The sequence below is a fragment of the Sus scrofa genome, chromosome 1, assembly GCF_054392235.1.
Source record: "Sus scrofa isolate SSC_HxYL_T2T_F1_AM1 chromosome 1, Sscrofa_HxYL_maternal_Yorkshire_Landrace_v2.0, whole genome shotgun sequence".
NCBI classification, from domain to species: domain Eukaryota; kingdom Metazoa; phylum Chordata; class Mammalia; order Artiodactyla; family Suidae; genus Sus; species Sus scrofa.
In genome coordinates this window covers 76,446,535-76,466,756 of record NC_139383.1, presented here as the reverse complement: position 1 = coordinate 76,466,756, position 20,222 = coordinate 76,446,535, and the positions used below count along the sequence as shown (strand labels likewise).

At 37.2% G+C, this 20,222-nt stretch overlaps 1 protein-coding gene across 6 annotated transcripts in view; it reads left to right on the top strand.

The window, feature by feature from the left end:
- METTL24 (methyltransferase like 24) overlaps positions 1 to 20,222 on the top strand; it is a 150,642-nt gene that overhangs the window by 70,050 nt on the left and 60,370 nt on the right. The window contains exons 5-6 of one of the 6 annotated variants that reach the window (XR_014807174.1): positions 9,550 to 9,650; positions 12,353 to 13,503. The exons of the other annotated variants lie outside the window; for them this stretch is intronic. The gene's annotated coding sequence lies outside the window, so the exon portion shown is untranslated. Of the gene's footprint in view, positions 1 to 9,549; positions 9,651 to 12,352; positions 13,504 to 20,222 lie in introns of those variants that run through there. 6 annotated transcript variants of the gene reach the window in all.

Here is a 20,222-nt window from a genome sequence, read left to right as displayed (position 1 = left end):
TATTTTCTCTATATCTGAATAAGTCAATATTTTGCCTATCTTTTAAGGCCTATTCCAAATGCTGTTTTATCCACAAAGCTGATCTTAAAACCATTTATCTTAGTATTTCCTAATTATATGAATGACATATGTTCATTGTAGAAAATTTAGATAACAGAGAACACAGTAAGTAAAAGGATGACAATTAAAATCACTTTTAATTTGGAATTCCCTAGTGGCTTGATAGGTTAAGGATCTAGCAGGTCTCTGCTGTGGTTTGATCCCTGGCCTGGGGACATCCGCATGTCATGGGTGTGGCCAAAAAAAATAAAATAAAATAAATAAAATCACCTTTATTCTACTACTAGGATAACTTCTATTAATATAGAAGTTATTATACATGTATTAAAATATATATAAATATATATTATATGGTATATATAATTATATAGAATAGTTATATAATTAATATATATTAATATTTATTAATTATTACATATAGTAGAGTTTAATATATATATATAATTTCTCCTTTCAGAATTTTCCTCCCTATGATAAATATATTTTAACAAAATTAAAGTGGGATTAAACTGTATATGCTATTTTATAATCTGCTCTTTTGATACTGACTTTATTTTTCTGGAGCAGTTTTAGGTTCACAGCAACGTTCAGAGGAAGGTACAGAGATTTTCCATATACTCTCTGCCCCTGTACATGCATAGCTTCCCCCATTATCATTATCCCCCAGCAGCATAGTACATTTGTTACAACTGAGGAACCTACATTTTATGATCACCCAAAGTCCACAGTTAATGTTATGATTCGCTCTTGGTGTTGTACATTCTATGGGTTTGGACAAATGTATAATGACGTGTATCCATCATTATGGTGTCATACAGAGTATTTTCACTACCCCAAAAATCTTCTGTCTTTACCAATTTATCACTCTTGTTACCCTCTTGCTCCAAATTTCTGGCAACCACTAATATTTTAACTGTCTCCATAGTTTTGCCTTTTCTAGAACATTATATAGTTGGAGTCATACAGCCTTTTCAGGTTGGCTTCTTTCACTTGGTAATTTATATATAATGTTCTTCCATGTCTTTTCATGACTCAATAGCTCTTTCTTTTTATTTATTTTAAAAAAATTGATCATTTTTAGCTCATTCTTTCTAGCATTGAGGAATATTCCAATAATAGTATATATCACAATTTATTTATCTAGTCACCTACTGAAGGACATCTTGATTGCTTCCAAGTTCTGGCAATTATGAATACAGCTGTTGTAAACATCCATTTCTTGGCTTTTGTGTGGACATAAGTTTTCAACTCCTTTAGATCCTATGGCAAAAATATGGTCAACATTGAGTAAAACTGACAAACTGTCTTCTAAAGTGTATGTACCATACCATTATGCATTCCCACCAGCAGTGAATATGAGTTTCTGTTTTTGTCTTTTTAAGGCTTCACCCATAGCATACGGAAGTTCCCAGGCTAAGGGTCAAGTTGCAGCTGTAGCTGCTGGCCTATACCACAGCCACAGCAATGCAGGACCTGAGCTGTGTCTGTGACCTACACCACAGCTCATGGCAATGCCAGATCCTTAACTCACTGAGCGAGGCCAGGGATTGAACTTGCATCCTCATGGGTACTAGTCAGGTTTGTTACCACTGAGCATGATGGAAACTTCTGAATATGAGTTTCCCTTGCTCCACGTCCTTGCTAACATTTGGTGTTTTCAGTGTTGCAGATTTTCATCATTCTAATAGGTGCATAGTGGTATGTCATTGTTTTAACTTGCATTTCTCTGATGTCATATGATGTAGAGCATCTTTTCATATATTTATTTGCCATTTGTGTATATTCTTTGGTGAAGTGTCTGTTTGAGGTCTTTGGCTCATTTTTCAATCTGGTTGTCTTGTTGAATTTTTAGAGTTCTGTCTGTATTTTAGAGATTGTACTTTATCATATGTGGTCTTTGAAAATATTTTCCCCAGTCTATCACTTATCTTCTCATTCTTGAGGCATCTTACTTCATAGAACAGGAGTTTTTAATTTTAATGAAGTCCAGCTTATCAATTATTTCTTTAATGGTGTTATATCTAAAAAGTCGTTATTAAATCCAAAGTCATCTAGATGTTCTCCTGTGTTATCATCTAGGAGTTTTATACACTTAAGTCTGTTATCTATTTTGAGTTAATTTTTGTGAAAGGTTTAAGGTCTATATCTAGAGGCATTTTTTTGCATGTGTATGTATATCCAGTTATTCTACCATAATTTGTTGTTGAAAGACTTTTTTTTTTTTTTTTCCCTGTAATGCTGGCCTTTACTCCTATGTCACAGATCAGTTGACTCTATTAATGAGTCCATTTCTGGACTCTCTGCTCTGTTCCATTTATCTATACTTTTGCCAGTACTACACTGTCTTGGTTACTGTAGCTTTAGAGTAAGCCTTGAAGTCAAACAGTGTATAGTGTTAGTCGTCCAACTTTGCTGTACTCTTTCAATATGCATGGGCTATTCTGGGTCTTTTGCCTCTCCAAGAGCATTTTGTTGATAGCCACAAAATAACTTGCTGAGGTTTTGGTTGGGATTTATTGAATCAATAGATAAAACTGGTAGAAACTGACATCTGACAATATTGAATCTTCCTAACCATGAATACAGAATATCTCTACATTTGTATAGTTTTTATTTGATTCAATTCATCAGAGTTTTATAATTTTCCTCATACAGATCATGTGCATATTTTCTTGTATTTATACTTGAATTTTATTTTGGGGGTACTAATGTAAATGGTATTGTTTTAAATTTCAAATTTCACTTGTTTGTTGCTGATATTAAGGAAAACAATTGAGTTTTGTATATTTACCTTGTATCTTGCACCCATGCTAAAATTGCTTATTTGTTCCAAGATTTTTTTTTTTTTGGTCAATTCTTTAGGATTTTTTACATAGGTGATTATGTCATCTGTAAATAGCTTTATTTTTTCCTCCCTAATCAGTATAGTTTTTATTTTCTTGTTTTGTTACATTAGCTAGAACTTCCAGTAAAACTTTTCAATTTTTCCTATTGAAAAGGAGTGGTGAGGGAACATCCTTGCCTTGTACATGACCTTAGTGGGAAAGCTTTGAGTTTCTCACCATTTAAGTGTGACATCAGTTGTAGCTTTTTTAAAATATTCATTATCAAATTGAAATTTCCCTCTCTTCCTAGTCTATTGAATGTTTTTATCGTGAATGGTATTGGGTTTTGTCAAATGCTTTTTCTGAATCTATTGATATGATCATGTGATTTTTCTTTTTCGGACAGTTAACATGACGGATTACATTAATTGAGTTTCAGTGTTGAACCAGCCTTACATACCTGGGATAAATTCCACTTGGCCATGGTGTAAATTCTTTTTATATATTATTGGATTTGATTTGCTAGTATTTTTGAGGATTTTTTGCATCTATGAGAGATATTGGTCTATAGTTTTTTTTTTCTTTCTTGTAATACCTTTGTCTAGTTTTGGTATTAGGGTAATGCTGTCCTCATAGAATAGGCTAGGATGTATTCCCTCTACTTCTATCTTCTGAAAGAGATTGTAGAAAATTGGTATAATTTCTTCCTTAAATAATTGGTAGAATTGGTGAACACATGTGGGCCTGTTTTGGAAGTTTACTAATTATTGATTCAGTTTCTTTAATAAATATAGGCCTATTCAGATAGTCTGTTTCTGCTTGTGTGAATTTGTGTAGATTGTGTCTTTCAGTGAATTGGTCTGTCTCATCTTGGTTATCAAATTTGTGGACATACAGTTATTCATAGAATTCTTTTATTATTCTTTTCATGTCCATAGGATTTGGAATGATGTCTCCTATTTTATTTCTGATATTGCTTAATTATGTCTTCTTTCTTTTTTGCTTAATTAGCCTGTCTTATCAATTTTACTGATCTTTTCAAAGAAACAGCTTTTGGTTTCACTGATTTTTCTTTGTCGATTTCACGGCTTAGGTCACAGATATGGCTTAGATCTGGTGCTGCTGTGGCTGTGGTGTAGGCCAGTAGCTGAAGCTCCAATTCAACCCCTAGCTCAGGGACTTCCATATGCCACAGGTGTGACCCTAAAAAGGAAAAAAAAAAAAAAAGTAAGCATAAGAAAGGAAATACTAGGAATTAGAATTGAATAGCTAGGGGTGGAATTGGAGCTGCTAACCTATACCACAGCCACAGCGACACCAGATCTGAGCCTATCTGTGACCTAAGCCACAGCTTGCAGCAATGCTGGATCCTCAGCCTACTGAGTGAAGCCAGAGATCAAACCTTCATCCTTGTGGATACTAGTCAGATTCTTAACCCACCTGACTTACAATGGAAACTCCCTCTTCTGCTTACTTTGAATTTAATTTGCTCTTTTTATAGTTTCCTATGGTGAAAATTTAAATAATAATAATTATTATTATTCATCTTTTTGCCTTTTCTAGGGCCGATCCTGTGGCATATTGAGGTTCCCAGGCTAGGGGCTAATCGGAGCTGTAGCTGCCGACCTACGCCAGAGGCACAGCAACGCAGAATCGGAGCCATATCTGCGACCTACACCACAGCTCACATCAACGCCATATTGCTAACCCACTGAACAAGGCCAGGGATCGAACCTGCAACCTCATGGTTCCTAGTCAGATTCGTTAACCACTGAGCCATGATGGGAACTCCGAAATTTAAATTATTGATATTAGATCTTTCTGCTCCAGTATACACATTTCATGATATAAATTTTATTTTAAGCACAGTTTACTCTACTTCCTACAAATTTTGGTAAGTTGTGTTTTTATTTTCATTTAATTCAAAATAATAAAAAAACTTCTCCCAAGATTTCTTTTTTGACCCATGTGTTATTTAGAAGTGTGCTCTTTAATCTCCAAGTACTTAGGGATTTTCCAACTATCTTTCTGTTATTGATTTCTAGTTTAGTGCCATTGTGGTCTGAGAATAGACATTATATCATTTATATTTTTAAAAATATTTTAAGGTGTGTTTTCTGGCCCAGAATGTGATCTAGCTTCACGAATGTTCCATGCAAGATTGAGAAGGTACAATCTACTGTTGTTGAATGAAGTAGTCTATAGATGGCAATTACATCCAGGTGATGGATGGTGTTGTTGAGTTCAAATGTCTTTTACTGATTTTTGGCCTGGTGGATCTATCCATTTCTTTTTTTTTAAATTTATTTTTTATTGTTATTTCCCCCAACACACTTTTTTTTTCCACTGTACAGCATGGGGACCCAGTTATACATACACGTATACATAATTTTTTCTCCCATTGTCATGCTCCATTGTAAGTATCTAGACATAGTTCTCAGTGCTACACAGCAAGATCTCGTTGCTAATCCATTCCAAAGGCAATAGTTTGCATCTGTTAACCCCAAGCTTCCAATCCCCCCCACTCCCTCCGCTCCCCCCAGGCAACCACAAGTCTGTTCTCCAAGTCCATGATTCTCTTTTCTGTGGAAAGGTTCATTTGCGCCATATGATAGATACCAGATATGAGTGGTATCATATGGTATTTGTCTTTCTCTTTCTGACTTACTTCACTCAGTACCAAGAGTCTCTAGGTCCATCCATGTTGCTGCAAATGGCATCATTCCATTCTTTTTTATGGCTGAGTACTATTCCATTGTGTACATGTACCACATCTTCCTAATCCAGTCGTCTGTCGGTGGACAATTAGGTTGTTTCCATGTCTTGGCTACTGTGAATAGAGCTGCAATGAACATGCAGGTGCATGTGTCTTTTTCAAGGAAAGTTTTGTCTGGATATATGCCCAAGAGTGGGACTGCTGGGTCATATGGGAGTTCTATGTGTAGATTTCTGAGATACATCCATACTGCTCTCCATAGGGGCTGTACCAGCTTACATTCCCACCAACAGTGCAAGAGGGTTCCCTTTTCTCCACACCCCCTCCAGCACGTGTTATTTGTGGACTTATTGATGATGGCCATTCTGACTGGCGTGAGGTGGTATCTCATGGTAGTTTTGATTTGCATTTCTCTAATAATCAGCGATGTTGAGCAGCTTTTCATGTGCCTGTTGGCCATCTGTATATCTTCCTTGGAGAACGGTCTGTTCAGGTCTTTTGCCCATTTTTCCATTGGGTGGTTGGCTTTTTTGCTGTTGCGTTGTATAAGTTGCTTGTATATTCTAGAGATTAAGCCCTTGTCCGTTGCATCATTTGAAACTATTTTCTCCCACCCTGTAAGTTGTCTTTTTATTTTCTTTTTGGTTTCCTTTTGCTGTGTAAAAGCTTGTCAGTTTGATTAGGTCCCATTGGTTTATTTTTGCTTTTATTTCTGTTGCTTTGGGAGAATGACCTGAGAAAATATTCATAAGGTTGATATCAGAGAATGATTTGCCTATGTTCTCTTCCAGGAGATTGATGATGTGTCTTAGGTTTAAGTCTTTCAGCCATTTTGAGTTTATTTTTGTGCATGGTGTGAGGGTGTTAGCTGTCCAGGTTTCCCAGCAATGCTTGCTGAATAGACTTTCTTTTTCCCATTTTATGTTCTTGCCTCCCTTGTCAAAGATTAATTGACCATAGGTGTCAGGGTTTATTTCTGGGTTCTCTATTCTATTCCATTGGTCTGTCTGTCTGTTTTGATACCAGTACCACACTGTTTTGATGACTGTGGCTTTGTAATATTGCCTGAAGTCTGGGAGAGTTATGCCTCCTGCTTGGTTTTTGTTTCTCAGGATTGCTTTGGTGATTCTGGGTCTTTTGTGGTTCCATATAAATGTTTGGATTGTTTGTTCTAGTTCTGTGAAAACTGTCATGGGTAATTTGATAGGGATTGCATTGAATCTGTAGATTGCTTTGGGTAGTATGGCCATTTTTACAATTTTAATTTTTCCAGCCCACGTGCATGGAATATCTTTCCATTTCTTTACATCTTCTTTAATTTCCTTGATTAATGTTTTATATTTCTTGGTGTATAGGTACTTTGCCTCCTTGGTCAGGTGTATTCTCAGGTATTTGATTTTTTGGGGTGCAATTTTAAAAGATAATGTGTTTTTGTATTCCTTTTCTAAAGTTTCATTGTTAGTATACAGAAATGAGACTGATTTCTGAATGTTAATCTTATATCCTACTATTTTGCTGAATTTGTTGATCAGTGCATGTAGTTTTTGGGTTGAGTCCTTAGGGTTTTCTATATACAGTATCATGTCATCTGCATACAGTGACAGTTTTATCTCTTCTCTTCCTGTTTGGATGCCTTGTATTTCTTTTGTTTGTCTGATTGCTGTGGCTGGATCTATCCATTTCTGATAGAGGGATGTTGAAGTCTTCACCTATGGTAGTGGATTCCTCTATTTCTCTTTTCACTTCTATTTGCTTTTACCTTATATAGTTGGACATTTTGCTGTTAGGTACATACATGTTAAGAATTGCTATATATTCTTGGAGAGTTCAGTTTTTTTTTCTCCCTGCTTAGGCGAATGGCTAGAGTGGGCTGGAGTTGGGTATTTCCCTCTCCCCAGATCAGTTAGGCTGTAAGAATATCCCAGCAGTTTAGGCTCAGTCTAACTAGTTTCTCCTCAGGGCAGGTCTTGTTACAAAAAACAGCATGCTCTGGCGCATTTCAAAATGGTTCCTTTTCCTTTACCCTGCGAGAAGCCTAAGAGGACTTTTCTCTGTATTTACAGTGGGTGGGAATAAGGGCATAGTTCTAGAGATAAATCTCACAATAGTGGGAAGACTTCCCCATGTCTGGGTCTTCCTGCGATTTTTAACTCTTACACTTACTCACATGGAACCTCTAGCAATTTGTCAATTATAGTCCAGGTTTTCCTGTCCCAGCAGTTATTCCTGTTGTGGTTACCAGCCTGAGTCACTGCTCTGTAAGCCACGGCTCCCTGTATTTTTCCTGAATTTTCTGCCTCTCCAATCTTGGGGCAGCAATTTGACCTGTATTTTCTCCTCTCTTATGAATCTAAGAAGAGTTGTTGATTTTTCAGTCTTCCTTTTCTTTTCTTTTTTTTTTTTTTTTGTCTTTTTACCTTTTCTAGGGCTGATCCTGTGGCATATGGAGGTTTCCAGGCTAGGGGTCTAACTGGAGCTGCAGCCGCCGGACTATGCCAGAGCCACAGAAACAGATCCGAGCCACGTCTGCGACCTATACCACAGCTCACGGCAATGCCAGATCCTTAACCCACTGAGCAAGGCCAGGGATCAACCTCATGGTTCCTAGTCAGGTTTGTTAACCACTGCGCCATGACAGGAACTCCGATTTTTCAGTCTTTTGAGATTTTTTTACTTGTTGTTAGGATAGAGTAGCAATTTATATGTGGGACTGGGAACCAGACTTTCAACTTCTTTTTTTTTTTTTTTTTTTTGTATTTAACAAAATATCTTGAACATTTTTTATATGTTATTAAAATTTCACCTAGATGTATTGCAGCATTGCTTGTAACAGCGAAATTGTTCAAACAGTATAATTGTCCTTTAATAGGGCACTAAATAAGTGAAATATAATTAAAATCTATACAATTGCATTCTCTGTGACTGTTTAAAAACATGCTATAAAACTATATTTTGCTAATATAGAAAGAGATCCCAGATAAAATATTAAAGCCCTCCCCCCAAAAAGAGCCAAACAGTGGGTATAGTGTGTCCCACTATTTGAATAAAAGTAAAGAAGTGTACATATATATGTATGTGTGTGTACTTTAAAACAGTCTTGTCTTAGGTAAAGGTACTGGGGATTCTGTGGTGGGAGAAAGACATTTCACTGTCCTTTTGAAGAGTGTGAACATTGTTTTTTACCATGTGTATTTTGTACTTTTTCTCTAACATCTAATGGAATACCTATCTGCATATGTAAGTTTTAAGAGCTGCATATATTCTCGTGAATAGATATATTATAGTTTATTTAACCACTCTCAAAATGTTAGACATGTAGATTATTTCTAGTTTTTAACTACTAAAACTGTGCACTATTAAGGCTTTTCATACACATCGCTAAATTACCCTCAAGAGAGTTTGTACCATTTTACTTTACTGAGATTCTTACAGTGAATATGATTACTTACCTCTTTGAATTTCCGCAAAGATTTATCTGCATGTCTTTTATAGAATGTGGTTAGTTCTTGTCTCATAATTACTTAGATTCTTAGCATATCTTTGTGCTGCATTTTGTGTCTCTGTAATACACTATGAGATTCCTGAGATAGTGACTTTATCCTTTTGAGTGCCTGGCCTCTGTGAAATGTGCATCAAATAAACAGAGGTGCAGTGAAATGAGTTAGTTTCACACTGTTGGTGAGCATCTTTCTAAAATGATGATAGTGATGCTGGATGAGCATCTTGAGCTTGAAGCCCTCTCTATAGACCACTATATTCTTTGTGGGACATCATGAAATACCAATTTCTGTAATTTAATGATTTGACTTAGGGATAATTTTATCAGGAGAAAACACAACTACTCATATGTATGTAACATAAACTCACAACAAAGACCACATGTAACCAAGCTGTAGGACTAAGCAGAATTAATCACTGATTGCCACCTTTCATTCTCTTGGCCCTTAGTGGCAGACAATTGGCAGAAGTATGGAGATTTAAGAAACACTGATGAGCCTTGTCATGTGGGAAATTACCTTGATGCAATGTAGCCTCCAAATATACTATAGGTAAGTTATCCCATGGGTTATGGATAGTAAGATGTTTGAATCACTTAGTTTATTGAATCAATTAAAAACATACAGTGAGAAGTAGGGGGAAAGAGATGGAGTAGGTTTATGAACTTAGGATTGGGTACCAGTGAGGTAGAAGGACCACACTGAATGAGTGCTGGTCAGTTGGTCAGTCTCTGTCCCCCTCCCCCTCCTCCATCTTCTCCTCTCTCCTCTCCCTTCTCATTCCTCTCCCCCTTCTCCTGCACCCTCTCCTATCTCATCTGCCTTGCCTGCTGATGGTGTGGTTATAAGGAACAAACTTGAGGTTTGGAGCAAGAAGGTTCAATTGGAGAGATACAGCGACAGGTTTGTCTGGTCACAGTTGTAAGCTCACCAATGAATTTATTAGCAGATGTGGATTTTATCTGTCAGAGTATCTGTGGAGACAGCATGGGTGTAGCCAAAGGTGACCAATTTAAGACCTCATAAATACTGAGTGATTCATATACAACATGTATGTGTAATGTTCAGTGACAATTTTAATACCTCATTATATTTAATGTTTAGTGACAATTTTAGTGTTTACTCAGCATTTCTGTCCCTTTCTATGTTCAGCACAGGCATTATTTATGCCTAATGTCTCATAAGTTACTTATCTGTACTTAACACATCTTACAGGTTTCACCTATCCTATTTGATTTCTCATTTTTGAAACAGAATTGAATATTTTCAAATAAAACAACAAATGCACATTACTAGTTTAAAATTTAAAATTGATTTTAAAAACTATGTTGATTAACTTAGTTTTCACCATGAATCCACTTCAGCTCTTAAGTGTTCAAATACCTTCATCCAGCATTCCACCTGAGCCTGAAACAGTCATTAATAGGCTGTAGTTAATAACAAAACAGAGTGAGCCAAGTGAGGTATTTGATAATCCTGTAAAGTCATTCTGAACTTCACTCTCGTGGTACAGTAATTAATTTGTTGTAGTAGAATGGATAAGCAGTGAGGTCCTACTGCATAGCACAGGTAACTAAATCCAATCTCTTGGAATAGAGCATGATGGATGTATGAAAGGGAATGTATGTATATGTATTACTGAGTCACTTTGCTGTACAGCAGAAATTGGCACAACATTGTAAATAAAATATACTTTAATTTTAAAAAGTAAAAACAAGAAAAAAAAGATAGAACTGGTGTGCACATATTTTAGGACCTTCTCTGGAAATTATTTTCATTTTTTAAAAACAAGATTTCTTTCTTTTTTTTTTTTTTTTTCTCTGTCTTTTTGCCTTTCCTAGGGCTGCTCCCGCAGCATATGGAGGTTCCCAGGCTAGGGGTCCAAACGGAGCTGCAGCCACTGGCCTATGCGAGAGCCACAGCAACGCAGGATCCGAGCCGCGTCTGCAGCCTTCACCACAGCTCACAGCAACACCAGGTCCTCAACCCACTGAGCAAGGCCAGGGATCGAACCCACAACCTCATGGTTCCTAGTTGGATTCGTTAACCACTGCGCCACAACAGGAACTCCAAAAACAAGATTTCTTATATGAATCTGTTCTCTTATCATTCAACTCCTTTAAAATTGATCTGCAGAAAAAATTATTTTCATGTATTTTTAAACTCCATAAGACAGTTTATGACCAACAGGAATTTTTCTCCTGTGGTTAGATTCTGGTTAATTGAGATTTTGCTATTTAGCTGATGACTGTCATTTCCGAGAAGGTTGTACAAGAAGTTATGTGTTTAAGATACAGAGTTTCTGGTCATCAGTACAGGAAAGTCAGGATCTTAAAATTTCATAGAAAATTGAATTTCCCAAATCACAAAACCTCCCTCTTTAGCCATTGGTGTCAGTTTCTTCCTTGATTAGATTTTTAACACAAGCTGTTTGTGTGTGTGTGTTCTTTATTTTTTTTTTGCATTGATTTTTTAAAGTATAGTTGATTTACAGTGTTGTGCCAATTTCTGCTATATAGCAAAGTGACCCAGTTATGCGTATATATACATTCCTTTTCTTATACTATCTTCCGTCATGGTCTATCCCAAGAGATTGGATATAGTTTCCTGTGCTATACAGTAGGTCCTCATTGCTTATCCATTATAAATGTAATAGTTTGCATCTATGAACCCCAAACTCCCAGTCCATCCCACACCCTCCCCCTCCCCCATGGCCACCACAAATCTCTTCTCAATGTCTGTGAGTCTGTAACACAAGCTGTTTTAAAAAGCAAAGTAAAGAGACAAGAGTTTAGTCTCATCTAATATTCTTGTAAAAAGTCATAAAGTGTGGAGAAGCCAAAAGCATGATCAAGGGGCATAAACAGAAGGATTATTCTACTCACTGGAGAGTCTGCTTTCAGAATGCCCTTTGCTCATTTCACAACACAGGGAACTAGAAATGAAAGACCCAGCACACTTAGTGAAATAATTACTTAGGGCTGATAGAGTTACAGGAAGTAAAGGAACAGGGATTTGGCCAGCAGTGTGGTTTTTACATGAAACAAATGTGTGCTAATGTCATTGATGGCACTTTAAATAAGCTTCTCCATGACAGTTATCCAAACTTTTTCCCCTCATGGTTGGGGCTATAACAGCCAAAAGTTGAAGAACATTTATCTTGTACAGAAAGTCAAACATTATACTTTTTGCTTCTTACACATTATGTTATCAAGGATAGTCTTTCGTTAATGCTTAGTGGAATATTTTCTCAGGTCATTCTCCCAAAGCAACAGAAATAAAAGCAAAAATAAACCAATGGGACCTAATCAAACTGACAAGCTTTTACACAGCAAAAGGAAACCAAAAAGAAAATAAAAAGACAACTTACAGGGTGGGAGAAAATAGTTTCAAATGATGCAACGGACAAGGGCTTAATCTCTAGAATATACAAGCAACTTATACAACGCAACAGCAAAAAAGCCAACCACCCAATGGAAAAATGGGCAAAAGACCTGAACAGACCGTTCTCCAAGGAAGATATACAGATGGCCAACAGGCACATGAAAAGCTGCTCAACATCGCTGATTATTAGAGAAATGCAAATCAAAACTACCATGAGATACCACCTCACGCCAGTCAGAATGGCCATCATCAATAAGTCCACAAATAACACGTGCTGGAGGGGGTGTGGAGAAAAGGGAACCCTCTTGCACTGTTGGTGGGAATGTAAGCTGGTACAGCCCCTATGGAGAGCAGTATGGATGTATCTCAGAAATCTACACATAGAACTCCCATATGACCCAGCAGTCCCACTCTTGGGCATATATCCAGACAAAACTTTCCTTGAAAAAGACACATGCACCTGCATGTTCATTGCAGCTCTATTCACAGTAGCCAAGACATGGAAACAACCTAATTGTCCACCGACAGACGACTGGATTAGGAAGATGTGGTACATGTACACAATGGAATAGTACTCAGCCATAAAAAAGAATGGAATGATGCCATTTGCAGCAACATGGATGGACCTAGAGACTCTTGGTACTGAGTGAAGTCAGAAAGAGAAAGACAAATACCATATGATATCACTCATATCTGGTATCTATCATATGGCGCAAATGAACCTTTCCACAGAAAAGAGAATCATGGACTTGGAGAACAGACTTGTGGTTGCCTGGGGGGAGCGGAGGGAGTGGGGGGGATTGGAAGCTTGGGGTTAACAGATGCAAACTATTGCCTTTGGAATGGATTAGCAACGAGATCTTGCTGTGTAGCACTGGGAACTATGTCTAGTCATGGACATAGATAATCATGGAGCATGATAATGTGAGAAAATAGAATGTGTACATGTATGTGTACAGTAGAAAAAAAATTGTATTGGGGAAATAATTTAAAAAATAAAATAAAATTTAAAGAATCCTTAGTAGAAAGTCAGAATAATTTTCCATGACTTTTTTCAGACCAAAATATTCCTATTTATATTTTTTGACATGCTCAGGTAAGTGTGTTTAAGCAAGACAAATTCACTTACTTAGAAGAAGACTGCACGTTCAGCAATCAAAAAGAAGAATAAGATATCATGGATAAGAAAATCTCCTATCTGAGTAGAAGAATGTTAGTGTATTGGAACAGCAAGATACAGGAACTATGGCTTTCTGTAACATTTTCCTGACAAAGATTCCTGTACTGTAACTTAAAATGCACTTTTGAGGGGCTTTTCCATTTAGGGTGGATTTAACAGTCATAGTTATAATATAGGGTAGCAATTTCCAAGAAATTATTGAATAGCAAAGGATAAATGAATCCTGTTCCCTAGGCAACCACATGGAGGGGTATAACATCCCTCAAGCTCCTGAAATGAAGTTTAAAGTTGCTACTATTTTTGGTTTGGCTTCCTCTGAAAATGTTTTTTTATCCCTTGAAATTTTTTTTTTTTTATATAACGAAGTTTGAGCTCTTTCCAACTCTTCTCTCTGTAACATTAGTCTTGTGTGTAACAGCCTCTCCATCCTTTGATCTCAGCATGTATGACTATAAAAGGAATGGCCACCCTGGAAATAAGATCAAATTGGGGATGGAAACTAATATCATGAGAAGCGAAGGTAGAGCAGAGACATTTCCAGCCATTCAGCAGGCTTTCCTAATTTCAGGAAGAAAAAGTGCTCTGGAGTTTTCTGATCCACTCAATCTTTTGAAGATATTTTTAAAAGCTAATATGTTATATGACACTCAGCTTTTTTAGGGGAAAAACATTTTAATGCTGGGATGGGTGCATTTCTGATTTTTTCAGTAGGTTTTTTTGTGTGAATGCCCAGTGTCATCTTTTTGGGCACTTTATCTTCTGTGTGATTCTCCCATTATTGACAGTCTTTCTCATCTGTTACCCTTCTCGCAGCCGTTTTCCTCCTAGCTCTCTTGCCCTAATTCTATTTGTTTTTTTATTGATTTCTCTCCACCAGATCAAAAGTATATACACAGAGTGTGATCTTCTGAGCATTGACCCTGTAAGGATGGTGCGCTGAGAAATCCCAGCAGATGTACCTTGTGTGGGATGTGGTTTCTGACCAGAAAGTGAGGGATCTGGTTTCTGACACCATCTCTTCCATCTTGGGGCTGGTAGGGTCTAGAGACCCAGGGAGTCCAAGGGACTTCAGGAATGCCTTCAGAATATCTCTTTGATACATTCTTCTAGTTAGATTTATTTGAGTTAATTAGCTAATCTTTTAAAAAGGCGTTTCTCTGTGGAAGATTGAGTTTATTCTTGCCTGAGCATCAGCTACTTTCAGTCTTATAACTTATTTATTTCTCGAGTAGGTGTCTCATACTGCTTGGCTAAGGAAGTGGAGGTTGGCTGAGATGGAAAAGTAGGAAATTTTTGTGTATGGCTTGGTGTACCTTCTGTAATAAGGAGCTTTATCCAGCCAGAGGGCATCTGAGAGTGTATGCTGTGGTGTGAAGACAGGAGGTGAGAGAGGAAGGAAGAAGGAGGGTAGAAAGGAGAAATACTTAGGTGTAGATTTCCTTCTTTGCCATTTTGGCTGAGACTGTGAAAGTGCCCACCAGCAGGGCAGGCATAGGTTATTAATGCTTGTTATGTACTAAGCACTCTCAAATATTTCATATTCCATACTACAGATGAAGAGGAGAGCTTGGGTTTTTGCTGCTGCTGTTGACTCTTGCTGGATACTGTTGAACACATTTTAGGTATTTAGTAAACCCTTTCTGAGGGTCTCCTGTAAATCAGAAACTCAACTAGTGAAGGGGAGCAATGATGAGGGTCCTTGCCCTCAAAGGTATCATGGTCTCTAGCGAGACAAACATTTGTGCAAAAATTATCCAGAATGGAGTTCCCGTCGTGGCTCAGTGGTTAATGAATCCTACTAGGAACCATGAGGTTGTGGGTTTGATCCCTGGCCTTGCTCAGTGGGTTAGGGATCCAGCGTTGCCATGAGCTGTGGTGTAGGTTGCAGACATGGCTTGGATCCATGTTGCTGTGGCTCTGGTGTAGGCTGGTGGCTACAGTTCCGATTTGACCCCTAGCCTAGGAACCTCCATATGCTGCGGGAGCGGCCCAAGAAATGGCAAAAAAAAGGCCCCCCCCAAAAAAAATTATCCAGAATGTACTAAGTGCTAATGCAAGAGAGGCAGAAGAGGAGTAGAGCTCCTTTTTTATTGAGGGCTCAGGAAGATGGCACAGAAGCAATGGAAGTTGAATGGGAGGTCGTCAGATGTAGGAGGGAGGGGAAATAGTAAGTGCAAAGGTGGAGGCTTGAGAAAGAGAATCATGAATCGCAAAAAGATAAAAAATTCAGCATGACTAGCACAAAAGGTGATTTGTGGAGAGAGCAAGGACATGGGGCAAAAGAGGAGGCTGGGTCCAGGCTATGAGGGACCTGGTGAGCCCTGTAAAGGAGTTTGGGTTTCATTTTGTGGCTGCAGGAGCCAGTAGAGGCCCTGAAACAAGGGACTTAAGTAGATTTTATATTAGGTAGATAATTCTGGAAACATTATAGAAAGTGGACAGACAGTTCAAGGTGGTGCTCTCTGCAGAGTCATTAGAAATATTGGGCGAGCAAGCATTACAAAGATTGATAAGAGCCAGGGTTGGTGAAAGTGACATCAGTCAGCCATGGCATTTTAGTAATAGCTATCGCATCATTCAGTCTCTGCCAAAATTTGAAATTAGGGCAGGAATAAGGAACTTTTACTTTTGTTTCATACATTTTTCTCCTAGTTGCAGTTTTACAGTCCATGTTTTAATAAGACAAGTTTATTTTGGAAAAAAAAAAGTCAAATCCCATTGAAATAAAATTAAAGCTATAGCACAAAACATTTTAAAGCTCTATTTAATAATTAATTTTAAAAGAAATATGCATTACTAAAACATTTTAAAGTTGCTCTGGGGCTTGCTATGAACAAATTTGAACTGTGTTTTTGTATATGAAGAAAATAGGAATAAGTCACATTGCCCACAAAAAAGGAGAGCTGGTTTTGCACTATCAATAACTTGTTATTTCCTTCAGGGGTCTGGTTAATCTAAATTGTAGATAACTCAAAATAAATGTATAATATTTAACTATGAAGTGTACACTTATAACTGCTTTTGAATGTGGGTTTTGAAATTACCTTATAGATAACTGAGAATTGACTTTTAAAAAATGTATAGACTGTGGAGTTCCTGCTAGGGGACAGTTCTGGGACACAGGTTCAATCATTAGCCTCATTCAGTGGGCTAAGATTGCTGCTGCAGCATAGGTTGCAACTGCAGCTCAGATCTGATCCCTGGCCCAGAAACTCCATATGCTGTGTGGTGGCCAAAAAAAAAAAAAAAAAAAAAAAAAAGAAAGATTATGTAGACTTTTTTTACATAGACAATGAACTCTCTCTTTTAAAATCCTTCCCTATGAATTGTGTTATTTCAGGTTCAAATGTATGTCTAGTTGACAGTTTCCAGCACAGAGATCAAGAAGCACACAACTGATATAGTTCATCATGCTGTTTTTTGAAACAACAAATTAAAGATATGTCTTCTTAACTGAAGATGTTAAGGAGCTGTTTTCAGCATGAATTCATTAGTTAAACCTCCACTTACTAAGAAATTCAATAAAATTTGGCAACTCACTTCAGAAGAACAAAGATGGTGCTGCTCTTCCCCCCCCTCATGAGAAACAGGAGAATTAGAACACATTCATCTCCATTTAGACGTTTATGGAAAACACTAGTATGAAGATCCCTAGTAACTGAAAGAACTTAGACTTGCTAGGTATAGTGTCTTATAAGAGATTTGGCTTTCCAGAAAGTTCACATGTTGTTATTATTCAGGAAAGTAGCCAGTAGTCTGTTATTCTACTTAACATGATTCGCAGCTACCCTTGGTGCCTGAAATATGTCTGCCTGAAACCACCCAGCCCCTGAAAGATAAAGCATCCATTTTAGGGACAGTGTTCACTATGACAGGTTAACAACAGACTGGCCACCAAGCTCTGTGAGTGGTGTATGCACATCAGGGAAGTGGCAGCCTTCTTTCTGTTTCAGCTGAAAAAATGCCATCTGGAAAACTCCTCCAGCTCCAGTAAAATGGCATTGCCTCATGGCTGAAACCTCCCAGGCATCAGTAATTCTTTTAAAGAAGGAAGTTGAGTAAGATGATAGAGAATCCTGGGAACCTCAATCCTGGGAACCTCAATTTAAACATTGTAAAAACAGACACTACTGAAATCAAGCAAGGTGTTGAAATCCTTGGTTGACAACCCATAAAACTTTCCTGATTACCTTCATTTTTCCTGTCCCGAGCCAACACAAGGCTTAAAAAAAAAAAAAAAAAAAAAAAAGAAAAGAAAAAAAAACAAGGCAAAAACTATGATATGTATTTATCTCTTTGATACAATTAGAAGTGTCAAGGTAGATCATCTGCCCAGTGTCCCACATGTCAATTCAGAGCAAACAGAGTGGTAAAGGCATCTTTTCACTTCAACTGTTGGGCAGCTATTGTACTGTTCTTCCTCCTGTGGATCTGAGGAATAAGAAAGGTTTAGGGCAGGTGAAGAGGAGAAATCTCAACCAGAAGTCTTCTACTAGGTACATGGCAGTTGGAGGATTAAGCTTGAGTCTCCTCTTCCTCCTCCACATCCTTTTCCTTTGCTCCTCCTTATCAAACAAATGAGACTCTTATACACTTTGATCTTAATAAATGTTTAAATGACTCCTTCACTTCTCCACGTGAGCTGTGTCCCTTCCTTTCTTTTGAATTTGCTATCTTTCCTGCTTATGCAATTCAGAGATTGTCTGGTGTGTTAAATTAGTAGATGTTGTAAGACATAAAAAAAATACAAATTTCTCACTAAATTCATATCAGCATGAAAATGCAAAGAAAATTCACATAGCTCTGTGGAGAGTAAATTGAGTTGGGTGCATCTTCACTACTATAGAGCAGAAAGACCCAGGACAGCCTACTGAATTATGCCTAAAAGAAGCTTGAGCTGTTTGCAGATATCTCTAGAATGTTCCAGTCAAGCTGTTGAAATGATCTTTGCCTTAAAAAAGGACACCACACATGAATATTAAGCAGATGGCCTTTTAAAGTGAAAAAAAAAAATAAGAAAAAAACCTCCCATTAGAAGCAGATTTCAGAAGTACTGTTTGATCTTGGTTATTTATTTATTTATTTTTACCTCAGTTATTTTCTAAGGTAGATAAAATACTGCAAGAAATATAACCAAAATGTTTCCACTTGGGACTAGGGTTTTGGACAATTTTTTCTTCTTTATAGCTTTTTGTGCCTTCCCAGTTTTTAGCAATTTCATATCTTATTTTTATAAACAGAAACAAACAAACAGCATCCCAAAGTATTGTCCTCTAGGGAATGGAGAGGCCTGAAGTGGATGAAATGTCATATATTTATTTCTTGGTATGTTAGAGCTCAAATAATCATTTTTTGACAATGTAACCCATGACATGGCATTGATTGGACCTGAACCTGAAATTAGGAATTAAAGGGAATACATAATCCGTTTTTCGTGTGGAGGGGATGAATTAATGGGAGGAAAGCCCTCTTTAGCAGAACAGGAGCTTTGTGGTAGTTGTCCCAGCCTCTTCAGATGCAAATGGTGGTTTTCTTCTTATTTTGTATTTATGTTAATTTGTATGGAACTTTAGAAAACACGATGTGTTGAAAGATGTCCCAGCCCCAAGTTAGGTCTTTTGGTTGTGCCAAAGCTATGAAATGAATATAATGAAAATATTACTATTCTAGAAAAAGCACCTGGAACAAAGGAGAGAGGGCACTAGCTAGTTCCAATGATAAAATAAGCTACAACTGCTAAAATGAATGTGCCTTGTCTGAAGGAAAGCCTAATTGCTGCCTTTTACCCCCAAGAATGGCAGCAAGGGGGCCATGCACATGCTCTAAGCTCAGCAAAGATGAATTAGATTAATAAATACTCCGTATTTGTTTTCCTCCTGTCTGTCAGTTTTGCAAAGGGAACTGTAAATCCAGACATTCTCAACAATGTCATGTTTTTTGCTTGGTTTCTTTAATATTGTGATGGTATAAGAACATAGTGTTAAGAATACATTTTTTTTATGATGGCTTTTTTAAAAAAAGTTATTTTAGTATGGCCGATTTGCAATTCTGTGTTAGTTTCAATGTGTAGCAGAGTGATTCAGTTACACATATACATATACCCATACTTTTTCAGATTCTTTTCCCATATAGCTTATTACAGAATATTGAGTAGATTTCCCTGTGCTATACAGTAGGTCCTTGTTAAGTATCTGTTTTATGTGTAGCAGTATATATATGTTAATCCAAACTTCTAATTTATCCCTCACCGCCCCCCCTTCTCCTTTGGTAACTATAACTTTGTTTTCGAAGTCTGTGGATTTGGTTTTGGCTTCATCTTTTACAAGTTGTGTGACCTATCTAGTCCTCAGTTTTCCCCATCTGTAACATGAAGATAATGAAACACTTATTTCATTTGTTTGTTGGGGAATAAATTGGGAGCATTGCATGAAAAGTGCCTAGTGTGCTACTTGACTGGACATATAGCAAGTGCTTAATTAAAGTTGGTTATTACTTTTTTAAAAAGATTACCAGTAGCTGTAAAAGAAAAAGATGTGTTCTGATGAATGGCACAGCTAAAG